This window comes from Scatophagus argus, chromosome 6 (assembly GCF_020382885.2).
Source record: "Scatophagus argus isolate fScaArg1 chromosome 6, fScaArg1.pri, whole genome shotgun sequence".
NCBI classification, from domain to species: Eukaryota; Metazoa; Chordata; class Actinopteri; family Scatophagidae; genus Scatophagus; species Scatophagus argus.
The window spans coordinates 24217809-24237676 of NC_058498.1; the positions used below are offsets into that span (position 1 = coordinate 24217809).

Consider the following 19868-nt stretch of genomic DNA (forward strand, 5'->3'; position numbering starts at 1 on the left):
TATATTGTCCTGCCCATGCTTTAACATGTCCCAAGTATACTCTGTCATTAATCAGTCGGTGTGGCCACCTTGGAACTGTGTTTCCCCACCTTCCAGTTGGCGTCTGTCCATATTCTCCTCTTTTCTATCCCTCATCATATTTTCTGTCTGGACAGCTGTCAGAAAGCCACCAAGGTTATTATTTTGATATGAGATACACCATGTCGGCCTTGGGGCTCTCTCTCTCCCCCTCACTCTCACTCACCCCCTTGCTCTGTGTTGTTATATCAGGTAATAGGTGTATTGATCTCTGACCACCTGTGTTGCAGAGTGATGGACCAGTGGGGATTAAGTGGTCAATCTGCATTATTGGCTTCCTAGCCCTTTTTGAGATCCCTTCCCCATGTGTGCGGTGGTGATCACACACGCGCAGATGCATTCCCATGCACGTGTGTCGTGTATATATGTCAGCATGCACACGTCAAAGGTACCTGACATTTTTTCCATCTCTCTCTTTCCATCAGGAAAAAAGGGGGGGATATTTTTAGCCAAGGCTGAGCCACGCTGATGAACTGATAGCACTCTGATTGATCACATGGAAATTGAAATTGGGTGATCTCCATTCTCCATAATGAGAATCGCACTCTTACCTCAGCTTTGAACATCAGGACCAATTTGGAGAAGCAGAAAATGAGAGTTGTTTGCATCAGCCGTGAGGCACTGTGTCCGCTGGGGACCTCTTCACAACGTTGGCTTATTTCTTCTCCTTATTTACCGTGGAAAGGACATGCTGATGACAGCTCTGAAGGCTGAGTGTGTGCTCAGGGCACCAGGTCTCTAAAGTAAAAAAAAAAAAAAAAAAAAAAATATATATATATATATATATATATATTTGATTGAACAATAGAGTGGGTTACTTCAAAGAGGTTTTCAGTACTTGGTGAAGAAAGGGCAATGACAAGTGCTTCCCCAAGTGTGCACTAAAAAGTGAAATAGAGATGCTTTTGTAGATGCAGGCACTCAGTGTGTCATCCATTTTAAAACGCGAACTGCAGTGCATACTGGCCTGTTACAATCCAAACATCACATTCACTGCAAATGAAACGCACTAAATATTTTACTTATATAACTATATATATATAAGTATTGAAAGAGTAAGGACACTCTTAAATTCTACAAGGATGCCTTCCTGCAGCATTTTAATTCAAAGCTAAAGGTATTGCAAGAGCGTGCGGCCGCAGAGGCAAAAAGAGGGAAGGAGTGGCTGCTGTTCTCATGAACCGCACAGCTATTTACAGCTGCCGTTACAGCTGACGATGGTTTGACTTTTCAATTTTCTGAGCAGCTACTGATGGGCACTCTGTGTCTGTGCTTGAAAGGCACTGACGATGGGGGTCTTTTGGCAGGCACTAAAGCATACTTCTGCTTCTCTATTAGAAAGCCACTATATGGCTATCTGTGTTGTAGCAGTCCAAAAGGTTCATTTGGGAGAGAGAGACTCTCTCCAAGTGCTAGTACATGTCATAGTCATGTTTGTCAGCCTTAAATGTCTTGGGACGCTCAGGAAAAAATATAGGCAGGCCTGTGTGTTGAGTTTTAATAGATCTCTCGTTCACGTCCGACATCTTTGTGAAGGCTTATCATTGTTACCATTGCGTGGCCGTTACTGGAGATCTCCAACCACGATTCAGAACTGCAACTGTGGGAGCCTAAAATGACACTTCAAACTGGAAAATAATAACACAAAACAATTATTGTATCTCAAATTGTGCCCTGTCAAAATGCTCAGTGTGAAATTTGAAAACAAGAGCAGATCATGATCTTGTGACAACACCAATCTGATTTTACAGTTTGGTTTTTCTGATGTGTCTAAGTCTTCATGTCATCCATGTTGATACAGGCAGCTAAAAATGAGCTCCTGCCTGTTTCATTAATTGTGCAAAACCCTGAGGCAGACTTTGAGTTAAAAATATCCACCATCCATCATTTCTAAATAATTTGTATTGTCTTATTTTACGTGTGATCATCAAGCCATAGAAGTTAATATTTCAAAAAGTAACTGTATCTGTGTATCACTTGGTTTTGTTTATATTCCGAAGGAAATCTATGAAAATGTGTCAAACCTCCTAAGGTAACACTAGCATATGGTTTTAAAAGTTCAGAAGCACAACTTATCAATTTTTCATCTATCAGCAATGTATTCTTCACGGCAGGATCGTTAAAGAAATATAGACAGAGACAATACTAACGGAAACGCTGAAAGCTGAGAGCAGTTGCATCTGTTAGTCGTAATACTGTGTGTCAGAGTTGCTATCTGTTTTGTCAGATGTCTATTATGGTTTTCAAGTGGAAAACTATGCATGTACTCTTTGAAGTTCAAGTCTGTAAGTAATGCGCTGTGTACTGACTGAGTGTGAGTTACAGTGGCTGTGCAGGAGTCCCCATCTCCCGCGAGATGGGATGATTATACCATCATTCTCCTTTGGTCCCCGAGCTACTCTGCTGTATATTGTCCAGTGAGTTGGGCCAAGTCTATTAACTGATGGTGATCTTTATACAGACCCTCTGCGTTCTAATACATCATCTATTTAATTGGGATAGGTCTGTCAACTGGCTGCGTATGTCATGTTGTTCCCTCTCTTGTGCAATGAACACAATTCCCACTGGATTTAATTAATCACTGTCTTGGTTGGCTGCTACAAACACAAACACACACATGCATGAATCATGTATTACTGCAGGGTGTTTTACGCATTAACCTGACCCACTGATTGTAAAGAATTATGGATACAGTGGCCCCTGTGCTGTCTTACTAAATTCTCTGAGGATTGCATTTGTCATTAGACAGCTCGATACTAACTGCTTCAACATTGCGAGGAGTTGTTACTCTATATTTAACTTTAAAATGAGCCTTCGTTTCTATTACAAGTGTTGAATTTGGTGCTTCAGCCAGTCTGTGTTCACAGAATTGCTATCTTTTTGACATTTCCCCTCTGCCTTGCCTCTCTGGATTTGTTTGTTTGGACTTTTTCATGTAGTGTTGGATGTGTGTGTGAAGCATCCACGTTTTAGAATTTGTAGCAACACTCATAATAAAAAATTGAAAGTTTATAAATATGTATCGGAGTGACATTTTACAGCCTAGACTGTATCTACACAGCGTGTTGCTACAAGGTTATATCTTTCTTTTATGTCTGCCTCATCAGTTTACCTTCTTCTGTCTCTTGAAAAATGTGTACACCGGGTCCAAAGACTTACATACACCAGTTTATGCGTGGGAAAAGATGTACACATGCTTTTTGTGCGTACATGTCTTTTATAGATCTACTGTGAGTGTAACAGAGGCAGGAATTAAAACAACAAGGCAAAGGAAAAGCACAACTAAGCAAAACAATTCAGAAAGCTGGAATGAGACTACCTGTGTAGCCGAGCCTACGGTCTGGTGGCGTGGTGGAGTTGAAGTTTGGTATTTAAAGCAAGGAAGATTGAAGATGATTAGCAGCTTGCCTGACACCTGCACACCTGATCCCACGCCTATAATCACAGCACAACACAGACAGACAGACAGACAGAGAGGGGAAAAGCTCATGAAATGAAACAAGATATGACATAAAACAAGATATAAAAGTAGGCAACACAAAAAAACAGGGCAAGAATAATGAAAAAATAAAATACACAAGTTGCATTTAAAAAGAGCAAAATGAAATTAAAAAGATTAAAGGTAAGCTCAAATAGACAGACTAATCTACAGCGCTAACTACGTTGCTGTGCATGATATAAATAAATAAAGTTTAACTTAACAAAAGGCAGTGGCAAACAGAATTGTTCTCTGGGGACAGTAAGTAAACCAGTCTCAGACCACTGGAGAGGTTCATAACGGAGCCGGAATGAAATCTGGCCCTAAACCATTCAACGGTATGATGAACCAACAATATTCATCCAAGCAAGAGCAAAGATCTGAGAACTGGGCTGATCCATTTTTCTGATCTTAGTGAGAATTCTCGATGCAAGGTATTGAATCAGCTGTAGCTGCCCGATCGCCTGTAAAGACAGCATTACAGCAGTCGAGTCTACTGAAGATAGACACAGACTTTTGCACAGATAGATGTTGGCAAAAATGACTAAAAAAAAAAGACTTATATTGCGTGTAGGAAAACTGCTGAACATAGCACAGTATATCTCTCTCCATACATCACACCACCTCCATGTTAGGGATGAGCGAGTACATCATCATCTGCATCCATATCTGTGCTCAGAATTGACATGGCTTGAACAGGACACTGGTTCGATTAACTGGAAGTTGTTCATTTGCAGCCAAAATTAAAAGGTAATGTTGATGAGAACATCTTCAGAATTGGTCTTCAGATCAATCTTTTTGATCACAAGAGTAGGAGAACTATTTCTAGAACAAGTTGTTTATATATATAAATATATTATATATATATGCTCATATCTGTCAAAGGTACATTATCCGCACCATATACTTGTTTCATTGAAGTACTCGCTCAACCCTATCACACATAGCTGTCAGTCTTGGGTCTTGTCAGGGGCACACTCAGTCTTGTGGGAGTTTTCCTCCTAGTCACTCCCATCTGTACTACCTGACGGTACTAATAATAACCCCTGTCATGTATGCCCAGAAACATAACAGAGGATGTTGGTGTGTGGAGAAATTATAAAGTACATCTGCATTAACATTGTTGGGAGCTGTAAAGAATATGCAATCAACACACATATATATGCATGCATTAATAATGCATTATACATGTGTAAGCTGTCTCTGTGGAGGCATGTTTTGCACATAAGAGTGACAGAATGTTGCTTTTAATGTTTCGCTGTGTCTGGGGAGATCCATGTCTCTGCTTCCTCCTGTGATCCTAGCACACACATACATACATAAACACCCACGCTCTACCATATACCCCCAATCCACACACTTATTTCCATCCACACACACAGCCTACATGTTAATTCAAATGTACGGACATGCACGCACTACTGCGTTAAATTCTAACACACATGCATCCAGTGACAGCAGAGACATTAAAGCACTTTGACTGCCAGGAAGCCAAGTCTATCCCTTGCTTTCCCACCCAATCTGACAAAATATCTACCCCGACATGACAAAAACACAGAGACGAGAAGAAGCATTTCTGTCTTTCAGTTCAGTCAGGTTTGATATTGACTGTGGATGGAACGTTGCTTGCCAGGATAAATAAGTTTCTTGATATTGCCGCAGCAGGAGAAAGCTGATTGTTTTGCTCTTAAGTGACGTTTGTTGACCTGAATTTCCAGGTTATAAATAACTCTGAGAATTAGTATTTGTAAACAACTGAACTCTCAAGCTCTAAAAACCAAAAACCAAGTTTGAGACCTTGCCATTCTAATATTTTCAGATCTTACTGTGAACAAAACAACCTTCTAGCTTCTTTAAAATAAAAGTCAAAATCAAGAGTGTCTCAGATTGACCAAGAAAACCTTATTCATGCTTTTATTTCCAGTAAGGTGGACTGTCGCTTTACTGGTCCTCCCAATAAGACCATTAAACAACTGCAGCTCATTCAGAATGCTGCTACTAGAGGACCAAGAGAACTGAATGCATGACTGCAGATCTAAAATCTTTATTTTTAGATACTGAATAGATGTTTAAGTGCTGTTGCTAGTCTGTAAGTCAGTGAATGGCTTAGGCCAAAATACAAACTGTCTAGGGCTTTGGTATCTTGTGACTGAACTCTAAAATTTGGACTCTATTCCTTTTTATTCTTGAAGTAGACCTTCTGTCACTCTCATCAAGGATGTGGTATCTCAGGCTTAAGGCAGAGCTCTATTGATGGGCTTTAGCTTTCTGGTTCTCTTTTGGTGCCCCCCGCCCAAACAAAAAAAGATAAAACACATAGTCAAAGCTACTTGCCTTACATTTTATTATAGATTTTTTGCACTTTGTACTTTCATTTATATTAAGAACAATTACAAAGTGATGTTACAGATAATGCTTCCCTTACCTACAGCGACAGTCACATCAGACTAACGAGAAGCCCACTAACTGAATTATTGTACACTAATGATCATGATAATTCTAACCAGAAAGATGTGCATTGTTCTGACACAGCATGCTGAGTTATGACAAGCTCATCAGGGTCTGCAAGGGTCTTCAAAACAACGGAAGACAGTTGGTAATGTTTGGCACAAATGGAGCTACACACCACACAGTAAAAATAATCAACTATACTGTTATTATAATTCAGATACCTTTTGGTTTGCTATTCAAAACATATCCATAGTGTATTCAGTGTCACACAGCTAGCTGATGGTTAAGGCTGACTGTTTTGTTGTCAACACATTTTCAGATCTCTTGTGAAGTAAGTGTGTATTATAAAGAATATGAGTATCTATCTGTATTCTGTGTTGGTATTACTGGACTTATTGCACCAATGCTCTGAGTGGCACATTACACATCATAGCTCATGTAAACATTATGTTATATCATCTGCTCAAGCATCACAGAGTGGATGAATGATCACTGCCACATCTATCAAGGTTAAAAATATGACAACAGAAAAAAAAAAAAATCATTTATTTTGTTTTGTTATAAAGGGAGGCATTTTGCTTATCTTCTGTTATACATATGTACACCAAGGCCATAACTATGCAGGCTACTGCTCTGTTCCATGCTGAAAAATTACTGTGTTTGAAGTACAACCACAACCATAACCATGAATGTATTCATTACTATATAAAGACAAATCCAGATGGCCAGTTTTATTTATGTATTTACAACTAAATTTGGTTGGGCAGAAGGTGTGTTTGCAGTTGAATTGAACATATAATAGTCTTTCCACAGAATCCTCATTTATTTGATCACTGTTACATAACTTTTGAATTTGTATTGAAAAAAAATCCTACACTAGATGACTATGATAGTGCTGTGGCTAAATTTAAGTAAGTGATTCCACTGGCATTTAGTTCCGTATAATGTCTCAGTCATCAACAGCTTTTGTTGTGAATTGGTGCTATATAAATAAATCAAATTGATTGTACCTACCCACAGCAGCTGAGCAACAACTTCTTCTGGAGTACATCAGAATTGCAGTAGCAATTTGTTAAGCTGCTAATTATGATTATTAATTATTCCTGCTTACGGCTATAAAGTTTACAATTTTTTATCTACTTTCAGAATCAGTTCATCACAGATTTCTTTACTGGTCATCAGCTTCAGGCACAGCAGGCCCACAAAGTACAGAGAAGTGCCCATCCACCCTCTCAGAGCGTTTATTTGTACTGAAATAATTTCAGCTTTATTTGTTGTTAAAATAACCGCTAACTGCTGCTAACTGTAGCTGTCATTAGCTAGGAAATGGAGGTAGCCATGCAGTTAGCTCTCCCGTTGAAAAACATTCGTAAACTCTTGAACATATAGCCCACACATGTTCTCACAAAGTGGAAAACCTCTTGGGAAGTCCTTCAAGGCTGCCCCTGTCTTACTTAATCATGATACTACAGTATCAACTGTTCAGTGGATCAGTGAACCTATCAGTTTGTATTCAGTTCATGAGAATATAATTTGAAAAGCTCAACTGACTCTGTTTTTATTTTTGTTTAACACAGTGTCCCAACTTTTTTGGAATCATGTTTGTACATTCATAAAGATCTTGAAAGCATCAACCAAAGATAGACACATAGAAGCAGACACAGTGCCATTTCCATAAATTGCAAGTAGTCAAGTTACGAGTATAGAATTATTGATTATAATAGAATATTTGATTTCACCCCCACCTCCAATTTGTCACTCAATAAGTCGGCTAACCAGCTGGTTTAAATGGCTGTTTAAGATAGTTGGAGAACTGATCAGAGCTCAGAGTTTTGAAGATGAAGAGATTAAGATGTTAAGGTGATGCTAAGAAAAACAGCATAATCTCCATGAAATGGTGATAATGAACTACATGAGTTGTTGTCCACTGACAGAAGCTGCTCTTAAATCAGTATATTTTTTTCAGTGAAGTCAACTACACTTATTAAATGCTATCATTACTTCTGCGTGGACAGAAATTAATGTTGCTGAATGGATACATCACCTGCTACTTATTGATCTGGCATTCCCCCCCTGACCCCTAATAAAGAAATAGTTAAACATGAACATACGGGCAGGGAATGAATTAAGCAAAACCAAAGGGGACAAACCAGTCTAATTACCTTTGTAAAACCAATACTGATGAATAATATATATAAAAAATAAACATGTTGTACTCGTCATTTACATTGTGACTACTTGGACTGTTAAGTAGGGGCAGGATCCTAGCCCTGGCTTTAGTGCTAAGAGGACAAGATGAAGGACAAATGTCACAGGAATTAATAAATTTAACTTGATATAAATCATAACATTGTATTACTAGGGGAACGACAACCACTTCTGTTTCAATTTTGACTTCCCAGTTGTCTTATTTAGCAGAACATGTTAAAACGCTGATGTTAGTAAGACGTTAATACATGATTGGCTACTACAAGCTTCTGTCTTGATTTCCCTGACATGTTTTTTCCTCTCTCTCTCTGCCATCAGGGGTGTGATGACTGCTGACTGGCTGTATTGTCTGTTGGGAGGCACCGAGCGCCATATCAGCACACAACTCAAACTCTATTGGCAGGTGAGTAGGACAGATGGGCACTCAGTGGACAAGTGCGTGCGTGAATGATTATTGGTTAAACAACTTGCCAACTGGGGTCTTCACCAGCCTATCAATCAGGGCTCTTTAACCACCTCTGGTTGCAGCAAAAGGCCTGCTAAAGCATTTATAATGAACCCACAAGGGCAAGGTGAAAGTCTGACAATGTGTGTGTCTGTACCCTGACAATAGACTTGACTTAACCTTAAAAATGGAACAGTAAAGGGCAAGCCCCATATGTCGGACAGTGTGTCTTCACATCAATACCTGACACTGGCTTTTGAACTCTCTGTCCCTCCCAGTCACTGTGGACAGCTGTTAAAGCAGAACAACTTTGATGATGACATTTATTAGGGAGGTGATATAAAGTTATACCAGTATTTGTTCTTAACAACCGTTTAGCATCTGTCCATATCTGTCCAGATATATGAGAAAAAAACAGAAAAAGCTGACATGTCGGAGCTTTTGAAGCTGATGACTACTGTCATGATGGATCACAAAAAGCAGGACACAAAAACATATGGATCCAAAGTGTTATCAAGTATTACATTTTGGTATTTTAGTGTTAAAGAGACCTTTTACTTACTTTTTATAATCCATGACTCTCAGGAAACAACTACTTGAAAACACAAAATAATGAAATTTAAAAATTTTTACTTAACTAACTAAAATTTTAAGTGTTGTATTGAAGTCCAAGCACTCAGAGCAGCTGATGTGTTAGATAAAATCAAAGTACTGAAAACATGTGTGAGCACTGAAAGGAAATGAGCTACTCAAAGCAGTACAAATAAGTATGAAATAAGTCTAATCCGTGACTGCACAAAGTGTTTTTGAAAACACTGAAAGTACCAGCCGAGTAGAGTAAGACATGAAATCAGTTGAATTGCAAACAATGGATGCAACGGGCCCTCGCACACATGTGCACGTTGGGGATGGAGGCAATTGTGACCTGTTGCGAACAGGTAACGCTATGGGTTTTTGCTGAATATTGGCTTGTGGGGGTTTTTTGTTTGTTTGTTTATTTTTCCAGATTGGCAGTCTTGTCCAACAGATGAAGTTTGGCACAGACTGCAAAATGTTTATTATTAAGTTACAAAAACTCCCCATTGCATGGCAAAGCATCGAAATTTGCTGCTATCATGTCAAAGTTTTTCTACCTGCATTGGAAGTGTATCTGATCATTTAGAAGCAAATAGTACCCACAGTAAATAATAATGATAATAATAATAATAATTTCCTGCCAGGTGGCGCCATGACAATAACTCAATATTTGCATGTCGTGGTCTTCAGGACTAAACTCTTATCCACCACATCTGGTTTGATAAAGACTGGATAAGACACACTTCATTTTCGGCAGTTTCCTGTTTCATGGCGAAACATCAAACACACCACCATGGCCACACCCTTCAAGTTTTGCAGAAACCTTTGATAACTTTTCATTGTCAAAGTCTCTTGTACAAACTCAAGTTGATCAGATTAATCCCTTAGGGTGAGTTCATTCACATATGATCCATGTAAATGACACAAAAAACATAAAAATTTGAACATTAATTCAAAACGGCTGACTTCCTGTTGGGTTTAGGACATGGCACCAGGAGACTTTCTTTTGAGTCTTGGGGGGTTACATGTCCCTATCAAATCATCTGGGGATATTTTGTTGAAATTTTGTAGGGGGCACTATGGAATCATTTTGCCACATGCAATACAGAAACCTATATCAAATATTACTGTCCTCCTCTTGGGACAAGTGTGCCAAGTTTCATAAGGTTTTAAGCATCTCTACTATGGCAGAGTTCATTAGGGAAGGGGGAAACAAAGGTTGCTGACAGTGCCACCTGGGGGGGAGGAAATTCAACCCCAGGAAATCTGGACAAGTACAAATCACACACAGGGCAAGGAACATGTACCACTAAACAATTTCATTTAATTACAAAACAAAGGAAAATAATAACCTGCAGCAGGCCAGGTTTAACACTAAATACTAAAATTTGTTGCCAGCTCACAGGATGAGATGAGTTGAGAACCTGAAAAATAAAACAAACTGGACAGCAGACAGGGATGTAGCTTACCAAGGGCGGAGCAACAAAGCAAAAAGGGAGCAACCTACACACTGTGACACTACAATCCAATGAAATAAGGACGTGAAGAAAACCCACCACCAGGGAAAGGGGACCACCACCACTGGGCCACAGCTCCTGTACAGCAGAACAAAGAAAATTAATCACAGATCACAGGGACCCAACAACATCAACAACATGGCAACATAAAAACACATATCCACCCACACACACTCCAACAAAAGAATAAAAAAAAAAAAAAAATGGAAAATGGAAGTATTCCAAGGAAATGTAAGTACAAGTCACACAATATAGCCCAACCCCAGTGCAAATTAAAATGAAAATTAGACTAAAACCTACACAATAGCTCAAAATAAGAAGTAGTCAGATAAACAAAACACAAGAAAACAACCCAAAGGCCAATCAACACAGTCCCACTAAAATGTGGCCGTTACTACAATAAAACTAGCAGGCCCAGAATCCCCAGAAGGAGTTGATCATTTAAAAGTATCCTCTCAAAGAAACACAGCTCACAACCAAGAACAGCACCCGGATGAGATACATATCCCTACCGAATTTCATGCAATTCAGTTGAACAGTTTAGGCCTGCAAACTTTGTGTCAAAAATTTCAAGGGGGTGCTACTAGCCACGTCTATGATCCATATCAGATTACCATCTTCGCTGATCTTGGTACATCTGCCAAATAAATAAGTTTTCCTCCATGGGAAAGGCTTCATTTTTGCCTCAGAGTACTTCAACTAATAATAATAATAATAATAATAATAACAATAATGAAGAAAAACCATGTGAATAACAATAGGGTCAAGTGTAGGACTCTGGTAATAATACCTGATAATAACCATAAAATATTAGAAAGTCTTTCCATTTTCCTTATGATGAGTTACTGTTGATGTGAGGATGAACCCCCCAAAAGTGTACAAAAGTACGAGGTTTTAGTATTGTATTCTTGTTTTTTTCTTTTCTTTTTTTAAAGGATTGAACCCCTTGAAGCAGCTTCTATAAAGCTCCATCAGTCCAAACAGGACAAAAAGTACTCTTGAAGCATTTTTGTAATTCATGAACATAAAAGTGAAAGTTTCAAAGGAAAAGGCAGTGCTAGATTGCCAGCCTTAACAAATACTCCTTCAATCCAACATGAACAGAACAAGTTCCACTGTATCCTTTTAAACACCTTTCATGAACTGTCAGTGGGTTTTCAAGTTCTGCCTTCAACTTTGAGGTGGACTTTGTGTCTCTTGGGCTAACAGTGGGCAAACCAAAATCCTGTGATGAATGGAAAATAAACAGGCTAACTGATTTAACTTCTCTCAGTGTAAAATATAGAAAAGTGCAGCTCAATGTTGCCTGAATCATCCTGCTTTTTTCTTCAGAGCCGAGATGTTATTTAAAGCAGAACACCAAGGTTGCTGTTTGGTTTGTCTGAACTGCTTAATGTGAACAATGTGATGTGATGAATGACCAAAATTGAAATAAAATTTTTATGAAAAGAAGAAGTGAAATCCAGTAATCAGGCACATGGATGAACTTTGCTAAAAAAAAAAAAAAAAGCATTTGGCATCAAACTTCTTTTGCTAAAGTTCCTCCAAGGGGAAGTTAAAGTTTGTGTTTTTGGATGAAGATTAGAGGATCACCTAGCTTAAAAAAAGAAAGATGAATAAAGCAGAATAATAAAAAAGTCCCCAATGATAAAACTGAAGTTCAGACTCTCTTCATCCTGTTTCTTTTTCCTTTCTCCTCTTGTTTAGCCTTTTTTTCCTTTCTTCCTCTCTGTATTTGAGGACAGAGGAGGAAGATGGCTGCAGCTCTGAGGACAACATGAAGGCTCTCCTTGATGCTTCCACCTGGAACAATGCCCTCTCTCTTTGTGTTCATGATTGTTTTAAGGATATGTGCCCTTCTGTGTCTGGATGTGTGTGTTTTTGCCATATAAAGCTTGGCCATTTGCATTTGTTTGATGTGAGATAAGGAGGAAGGAGCGAGTTTAGTACACAGCACATCAAGAGACTTCTGGTTTCCACTCTTCTCTCGCCTTCCGTACTCCATCCTAGGCGGCTCTCAAGTGTGTGTGTGTGTGTGGGCGCAATGTGCACATTTTGTTTCAGGAATCTTTGCTTCATAGTTCATGCCAAAATAAAAAATACATATTTTTCCTTTTACCTATAGTAGTATTTATCTATCTATCTTGTTTTGTAAGTTGCACAGTTTTGGAGATATCGGCTGTAGAGATGTCTGCCTTCTCTCTAATGTAATGGATGGCACTTGTTTTGCACCAAAAAATACTTTTAAAAAATTCAACAGCAATGTCTCTGGGAATCATGACCGAGTTATTCAAGATACAGACAAAACACAGCCCTTGTTGTGAACATTTTCATGTATTTTCTTTTAATACTGTTTTGTTCTTACACTGTATCACTGAGCAGAAGGAAACTACTCATGAACCACAGGCTTGTGCTTGTGACAAGGTGGAATGTAGACATTAATGCAATAACCAGAGCTTTAACATTTAGCTAGCTCAGTTTGCTTTCTTGACCAGTCTCTCATCCATGAGCAGATGCATGCTTGCTTCTGGGCGGTGATGGAAAATAATTCCTGCATGAAACTGATTTGGATTTTGAGGTGAACTGTCTCTTTAAGCCAAGGAAGTCCTGTTTATCTTTCCCACGACCACCACCATTACCACCAAAAAAAATCCTCCTTCTGGCCTCTGCCTCAGATTTAATTTCAGTTTGAGGAAGAATGACCAGATATTGCTGTGAAATGTAAGCCCTGGTTCACTTAGAACCACTCTTGATATCCTTTTCCTTTTTGTTTTTGTCGTCTTTGGGAGATGAGGTTAGTCCCAGCTACTGTCACATGCAACACATCCTAAAAGTATCTTTTGATGAAATGCTGTCTGAAATATTCCCCACCTTCTAAAGACCCCAATTTTATTAGAGCTCACACACTTATATTTCTGTAGCTATCAGCCTAAAGTTATGCACATAGCTTGTGGCAATCCAGAAGAGAGTGCTGTACACACTTCAGACATACAACTTTTACCCAGGTGACCAGAGCTCATATTTACCCTATGTGAGAAGGGCTGTGGGAACAGAGGGCGACTGGCGAGGAGGAGGTATAGACCGTACCTTCCAGCTAATCAAGGGGAATGTTCGGTCACTGGCAAATAAAATGGACGAGCTAGCGGCACTCATGAGGAGTCAGCGTGTGTTTCGGGAGGCCTCGGTGATGTGCTTCACTGAGACTTAGAAATATACCGAACTCTACTGTGAGTTTACCCAGCTTTCACTGTGTGCAGGCGGACAGGCACTGCAGAGAGAGCAGCAAGAGAACGGGAGGAGGCGTCGCTATCTATGTGAACAACAAATGGTGCAAACCCCGACACATCACGGTGAAGGAGCGAGTTTGCAGATCTTGTTTGAGAAGGAAAAGTTGTCTAAATAACATTTGTAAGACAAAGCAGCAATGTAATTATTAAAAACCATTGCACAAATACAAATAAACATCCAGTGACCTGACCCACCCAAACACCATCGCAGGCCAAATGCAACCCCCATCCTCATTGCCCATGGAACTACCCAGTGGCAGTAGTTTCCCCCAGCATGACAACACATCCCACCACAATGCAAAAACCATTCAGAAATGGTTCCATGATTGGCTGCCAAAATCCTGGTGGTGGAAATCACAGGACACCTCTCTACCTCCATGCCTTGAAGAATCAGAGCTATTTTGGTGGCACAAGAGAGATCCACACAATTTTAATGCTGACTTTAAGTGTACATTGTGAGTTGTATAATGAATAACTGTCATAATAAAAGTGAATATATGATGTTGATTATATGTGCACCACTACACATAAATGAGAGATTCTGCGAAGTGGAAGAATCAAATAATCAAAAACACTTGCAATGACCATCAGACGTAACATAGATTAGTGTTCATGTAAAGCTAACTAAAGTGAAGTTAAAAATGACAAAGTAAAACTTCACTCTGCTCTCTCCTACCCTAGACTATGCTGCACAAGGCCCAACTTAAGGAGAAGGACATCTCTGTAATGTAGACATACATACATACTTTGACATCACCCATGCAGAAGAGGCCTTCATGAAGCAACACCCTGCCTTCACTAACTTCATATACACAGGTGTGTTCCTAGATAGACTGCCATGACATTATGTACACACATTCTTGGTCCCCACATAATGAATTATAATCATGTGGGTAACAAAATACATGCAAAACAAATGACACTCTGATCAGCCTCACGTATACTTTGTGCTTGGTGCAAATTAGTACACTTTACAGTGCTAATATACTCAGCTAAGACGGAAAAGCATATCTGTTAAACACCAGTCATTCGAACTGACCAGTCATTTAGTAAGCTGGCTCTTGTCAAGTCAGCCAGTTAGCTGAGCCCTGCAGGCACTCACTTTGCCAGCAGGTCAGCCAATCAGTACTCTAGTCTGAAATCAGTTTTCCACGAAGTGAGTGAGGAAAGGGGAGAATTTAGCTCACTAGAAAGGAGAGAGCAATGGAAAGAAAAGGTCTCAGAGAGCTGAGTTAACAAGGCTGGCCCGAGGCCCCAAACATCTCAAACTACAAGTGGTCATAGAGGAGACAAGGGGCACAGATGACGAGGACAGGCGAGATGGCGGGACTTAAGATGAGCGAAGCGGAAAGGACAGCAGAAGAGGGCTGAGGTGACTGCAGGATCTTGAATGATAATTGGCTTTTGGAAGGTTTCCAGAAGGTTCAGATACACACACACATCCAGGAATATCACTGCACTTTTGAGGCACTCTGTAAATGTAAAAAAATAAACTTATCTCCAAAATTATATAATATACCCACCACACACCATGCCATGAAATGTACAGTGTGCTCTGAACAGACACTAAAAACATCCACATTAAAAGCCAATATTGGCTTTCACTATAAGTAAGACGTAATGCCACTTCTACCAAGAGGCAAAATTTCAAATACATAGAAGTTATAAACACCTTATTAACAGTTAGCACAATAGCACAATATCTCCATCAAGGATAGATGCCCGTAAATGTGTTTAGAAATCATAATCAAATGTGTTTCTTATAACTCAAATCATCATATTCAGACTTCAGAGCCAAAATGCAAACAAGGTTTTTTTCCATCCATCCATCCATTTTCTATACGGCTTATCCGTCAGGGTGGCGGGGGAGCTGGAGCCTATCCCAGCTGACTACGGGCGAGAGGCGGGGTACACCCTGGACTGGTCGCCAGTCAATCGCAAGGCCAACACACAAAGACAAACAACCACACACTCTCACACTCACACCTAGGGGCAATGTAGAGTAGCCAATTAACCTAATGTGCATGTTTTTGGTATTGTGGGAGGAAGCCAGAGAACCCGGAGAAAACCCACGCAGGCACAGGGAGAACATGCAAACTCCACATAGAAGGGCCCAGACCGGGATTCGAACCTGGAACCTTCTTGCTGTGAGGTGACAGTGCTAGGAGGTTTTTTTCATTTGATTAATTTAATATTACTAGAATAGTTATTTTTAATAAATGTACTGGACTACAATAATTACCACTGGATTCTCATGGATTAGAGATATAAAGTTAAAGTACCAAAGTTAACAGTTTAGAGTTTTGGAGATATCGGCTGTAGAGATGTCTGCCATCTCTTTAATACAATGGAACTAGATAACACTTCCCTTGTGGCGCTCTAAGTGGCAAAAAAGTCAACAGAAATCATGACTTGGTTACTCAAGATAATTGACAGCCCTTCTGAGCAGTTTCATGAATTCTAATGAAATACAGCATTTGAGAATCACAGAGGAAGGAAATGTGCATCTACTCATAGATGAGAAGCTCGTAATTGTGACAGAGCTACAAACATCAGTGATATCCTCCTCAGCTGAGATATTATCTGGCTTAGTTAACTTAGTTAGCTGGTATCTAATCCATGAGTAAAACAGATTTCCTGTCTACAGATTACCTTGAGTTACTGGGTATCTTGATGGACTATTAAACAGCTAATTAGAAATCGTGTTTAAATACATACTGGATTGCAATTTGAAAAGAAAAGCAGACAGGATGCAAGGGAATGGACAAAATGGTTAGAGAGATGAACTGAGGAGAGGAAAAAAAGATGAGCAGATGTAGAAAGAAGTGGACAAAAGAGGGGTGAGAAAAGAGGGTTCTGTGGAGCAAGGTTTGAACTGTGGTGACAGTTTAAGTAGGACTTAAGAATATGTGTTGGCAGTGAGAGAAACAGAGAGAAGATAAAGGGGAAAACAAAAGGAGGAAAGAGGGAGAGATTGGTTACCTACAGACATGGCTCTTGTACAATCATATACAAGCATGCATATTAGCCTTACCAAACTGAATGAAAATACAAAACAATATAAGTGCCGACATCCAAAACTCTCCAGTGTGGCCAAAAATAATTCAACTCTGAAATGATGTTCAGAACTTAGTGACACTACATCTCTGCAATTGGACTACTAGAAGTACTGTATTATTGTCTGATTTCAGGACACCAAGACTGATATAAAAACCAGCGCTGGTGAAACTTTCAGAAATCGCCACTGAAACACTTGAATGCATCAGCAGAGTCCTTGGAAATGGCATATCTGCCTTGGGAATTTCAAACTCTCCACTGAGAGTTGTAATGAAATTATAGTAGGAGAGACAGCAAAGTGTCTGCCTCACAACCAGAGCTCATAAATCTCACAATATACCATGAACTCCTGCCTCCTCCTTCTTCTTCTTCTTCTTCCTCATCCTCCTTTGTCCTCCCTGCACATCTCCAATCCATCTCTACTTTATTCTCTTTTACGTTATGTTTTACTTAAACATATCAGTAAAATATTCACTGACAACATATTTAATGGAACATTTAAGCTAAAAGCAATGTTTTTCTCATTGCCCACTATGTTTAAGTTGGTCTCATAGGATGGTGATCTCATCTTCTTTTGTTTTTTCTTTTTCAAAGTGGTTACGGTTGTTACTGTTCTGTGTTCTAATCTGGGGGAGACCAACATTACCTGTGATGCTTATGTCAAGGTCAGGTAGCTTAAAGATCACATCCTTGAATGTAAATGGCCTAAGAAATCCAATTAAGAGAAGCAAAGTGTTGGCTAAGTTAAAAAAGGATAAATCACAGGTTGTAATGGTTCAGGAGACACATGTCTAATGAAGAACACAATAAGCTGAAGAGGTTTAACTCTTTTTACAGCTCCTGTAAAAGTAGCAGGAAAAGAGGACTAGTTATTATGGTGTCTAATTCTTTGAATTTCGATTCAATGAAGGAAGAAGGAGACAAGGAAGGCAGATACATTTTAATCAAAGGAAAACTTGATAGTGTATTGGTCACATTTGCTTGTATCTATGCACCTCTGGTAAGTGATAAGAAATGTTTTTATTACTTTCAGTGAGGGGTATATTAACCTGTGTTGGCAACTGGAATAGAGTCCTGGATTACTCGTTGGACACAACAAGTATAAACAACATTAACTGCACATGTCAAAAAGCCTTAATATCTTACTCAAACAAACTGGTGTGTTTGATGTCTGGAGGAATCTCCATGTTTGTAAGAAAGACTAATTTTTTCAGCCACACATCAGGTTTACTGAAGAATGCTCAATAGGAGCCCTCAGATGTATCAGACCATAATGCGGTTTACTTAACTACACATTTAAATGACAGACATAAATAAAATAATGTGTGAGGGACCAGAGTGGTCTCCCCGAATGACGGGATCTCGGCAAGACCGGATTCAGGCAGAAGAGATTGAAAGTAGGAGGCAGCAAAGCGTCAGGTGCCAGGAAAAATCCTTTTATTCTCCCGGAACCACAAGAGCAAAATGAGGCTCCTTTAAATAGGGCTGCTTGTTGAGCCCAAACGGTCCAAACCATTATAGAGGGGACTACCAACAAACATAATGGTTCATTCAATACACTATCCATCCATCCATCCATTTTCTATACCGCTTATCCGTCAGGGTGGCGGGGAAGCTGGAGCCTATCCCAGCTGACTACGGGCGAGAGGCGGGGTACACCCTGGACTGGTCGCCAGTCAATCGCAGGGCCAACACACAAAGACAGACAACCACACACTCTCACACTCACACTTAGGGGCAATTTAGAGTAGCCAATTAACCTAATGTGCATGTTTTTGGTATTGTGGGGGAAGCCGGAGTACCCGGAGAAAACCCACGCAGGCACAGGGAGAACATGCAAACTCCACACAGAAGGGCCCAGACCGGGATTCGAACCTGGAACCCTCTTGCTATGAGGCGACAGTGCTAACCACTGCACCACCGTGCTGCCCTTCAATACACTAATCATAATAAATAAATACAAAAAAAAAAAAAAAAGGCATTATTCAATGTATCCACACACCAAATATTTACACACCATACAATAATTTTTCACAAACACCACATAGCCAATACCATAGAAAAATAAAAACCCCCTGAGTGCAATGGGCCGTGCCCCCTTGCCCTGTGCCCAATAAAGTCCGCCCCTGCAGCGGCGCGTGCTTCCGCAGAGGAGCAGTGGAGCTGGACCGGGAGTGCAGGTGACTGTGAGTGTATGGCAAACCAGAGTCTTTACAAACTGAAATGAAGAGGTGGACGAGTAGTGGGTACCTCACCACACACCTGGATGCTAAACCAGGGAGAAAACTGACATGGGTGGTTGTGGTTGTGGAAGGTGAGCGACGCAGCGGGCTGAATTTACAGCGCTGAAGCGTCCATGGCGTACGCCACGCCAAACATGTCACCAAGCATTTAAAACATATATAAACTGACGACAGAGTCCATTTTCTCAGTGTGCTTGCGAGTGTGTGTATGTGTGTGCACACACGCATCCGTGTATACATGCGCCACAAAGTCCGAAAAGTCTTTTTAATTTTAATTGTCCGACGCTGCCTCGCAGGCCACGTTATCAAAACGCGTCCCTCGTGGGAGACCGTAAGAAGGGGGGTGCTCACCTTCTCACATAATGAATATGAATATGATCAATAAATAAAGTGAAGAGGTTAACATATGAAAAATTACAGGAAGAATTGAAAAAGTTAGAGAAACAAAATATATAAAGATATAAGGTTGACAGATGAGTTAAAAGAAGTGAGAAAACAAATAGATGCAACTCTGACTCGTGAATTGGA

At 39.9% G+C, this 19868-nt stretch overlaps 1 long non-coding RNA gene across 1 annotated transcript in view; it reads right to left on the reverse strand.

Annotated features, from left to right (window-relative positions):
- Positions 1-443: 443 nt before the first annotated feature.
- LOC124060952 overlaps positions 444-19868 on the reverse strand; it is a 79753-nt gene continuing 60328 nt past the window's right edge. The window contains exons 2-3 of the long non-coding RNA XR_006843658.1: positions 3398-3513; positions 444-816 (exon numbers count right to left, since the gene is read on the reverse strand). This is a non-coding gene — a long non-coding RNA (uncharacterized LOC124060952). The remainder of the gene's footprint in view (positions 817-3397; positions 3514-19868) is intronic.